Genomic DNA, 2,500 nt, shown 5'->3' on the forward strand with positions numbered 1-2,500 from the left:
CCTTTCCTCTCCCTCTCCCTCTCTTCCCTTTTCTCTCCCCTCTTCCCTTTCTCTCCCTCTCTCCCTCTCTTCCTTTTCTCTCCTCCTTCTTCCCTTTTCTATCCCTCTCTTCCTCTCTTCCCCTTTCCTCCCCTCTCTCCCTTCCCCTTTCCTCCCCTCTCTCCCTCTCTTCCCTTTCTCTCCCCTCTCCCCGTCCACCACCTTTCTCCCTCCTCCTACTTTCTTCATCTCTTCCCTTTCCTCCCTCTCTCTCCCTCTCTTCCCTTTACCTCCCCCCCACTCCTTTTTTTCCCCTTTTCTCTCCCTCTTTTCCCTTTTCTCTTCGTCTCTTCCATTTTCTATTCCTCTCTCCCTTTCTTCCCTTTCCTCTCCCTCTCTTCCCTTTTGTCTTCGTCTCTTCCATTTTCTCTTCCTCTCTCTCCTCTCTTCCTTTCCTCCCCTCTCTCCCTCTCTTCCCTTTTCCTCCCGCTCTCTTCCCTTTCCTCCCTTTTCCTCCCCCTTCCTTCCCTTTCCTCCACCTCACTCCTTTTCTTCCTCTTTCCTCCCTCCACCCTCCCCCATCACCCCCCCAACCCGGCGATCAAGACACAGGAAATGATAACCTACATCAACTGAGGCGCGTGTCTCGTTTTCTTTGCCGAGGAGTTCCCGTTTTCTTTCTTCTTCCCGTTTTCTTTTTTATTCTCTTTGTGGTTGTTATTCTGTCTGTTTTTTGGGGTCTGTCTGGCTGTCTCTGCGTCTGTGTCTATATCTACCTGTGCGTATGTCTCTCTCTCTCTCTCTCTCTCTCTCTCTCTCTCTCTCTCTCTCTCTCTCTCTCTCTCCCTCTCTCTCACACACACACACTTTACATGTATATATACATACATATATACACACGTAGATATGCATATATGCAAGTGTGTATAGTATATATATGTATATATATATATATATATATATATATATATATATAAATGTAGATGTGTGTGTGTGTGTGTGTGTGTGTGTGTGTGTATTTGTATATACATATATACATATATTTGTATATATATGTAATTCTCTTTTTGTGATCGTATTTTTTTCCTTTTTTCCGTATCAATTCCTTTCTTCTTCGTTCTCCGTGTAATTGCATCGTTCAGGTCCGCATGCTGCTCGCCTTCTCGGAGCGTAATTCATTTTTTTTCATACGTTTTTTTATTCGTTCGTTCATGCTTTACAGTTCAGAGCAAGAGGAAAACGGTATAGTAATTTGAGATGTTAGAGAAAACGGGAATCGTTACGTTATGTGTATGACTTCCTTATTTTTTTTTTGTATATGAGGAAAATTGAGAGAAGTACAGTTATGTGCATCGTCGTTAATTTCTTTTCCTCGTTCTCTTTTAAAGGAGAGCGCGGTAGAGGGAGAGAGAAGAGGAAAGAGAGAGATGGAGAGAGAGAGATAGATAGATAGATAGATAGATAGAGAGAGAGAGAGAGAGAGAGAGAGAGAGAGAGAGAGAGAGAGAGAGAGAGAGAGAGAGAGAGAGAGAGAGAGAGAGAGAGAGAGAGAGAGAGAGAGAGAGAGAGAGAGAGAGAGCCAGACAGACAGATAGACAGACAGACAAACAGACAAAGAGACAGACAAACAGGCAGACAAACAGAGAGTCAGAAAAAGGGGTAACATACATAAGCATCAAAACCGATAGATAGACACAAGTAGCCATATATAGATACATAGATACCACAACATAAAACAACATACGGCACCAACCAGCACAGTATACCTATCAGTGCGTGTAGGGCCCCATCACACACATCCTGGCAAGACGTAATGAGAATATACAACATCCTGTGTATTCCATAGAGGTTGGTACAGCGTATTCACCTGCCAATGAGAACAAAACCCTAGAATTTAACCCTTCACCTTTTTCCCATAAGGCGCCCTGGCACTCCCTGGCACTCGTAGGCTCCGTCACCTAGGCTCTCCAGGTGGTCCTATATGTGACGTCATCGGGTCGGGACCACCTTTTCCTGGTACGGTTGTATAAGCAAGCGGCGCTATGGAATCTGTCTGTTATATTCTCTTTTTGTTGTTGTTGCTTTTTTCATTGAGTTGTCAGAGATGTGAATGTTTTCTTTATTCCAACGTTGTCTTAATTTTTTTTTCTTTTTTTTTGGGGGGAGGGGGGCTGGGTCTCTCTCTCTCTCTCTCTCTCTCTCTCTCACTTTCTCTCTCTCTCTCTCTCTCTCTCTCTCTCTCTCTCTCTCCCTCTCTCTCCCTCTCTCTCACTCTCTCTCTCTCTCTCTCTCTCTCTCTCTCTCTCTCTCTCTCTCTCTCTCTCTCTCTCTCTCTCTCTCTCTCTCTCTCTCACTTTCTCTCTACTTCTCCTTTTCTTTCTCTCGCTTACTTTCTCATAATATATCTGTTTCTCTCACTCTCTCTAAAACTTTCTCTTTCTCTCTCACTCTCCCTCCCTCTCTCTTTCCCTATTTATTTATCTATTTATCTATCTATCCCTCGTCATCTCTCCCTCTCTCT

Source organism: Penaeus vannamei, chromosome 27, assembly GCF_042767895.1.
Source record: "Penaeus vannamei isolate JL-2024 chromosome 27, ASM4276789v1, whole genome shotgun sequence".
Lineage (NCBI taxonomy): Eukaryota > Metazoa > Arthropoda > Malacostraca > Decapoda > Penaeidae > Penaeus > Penaeus vannamei.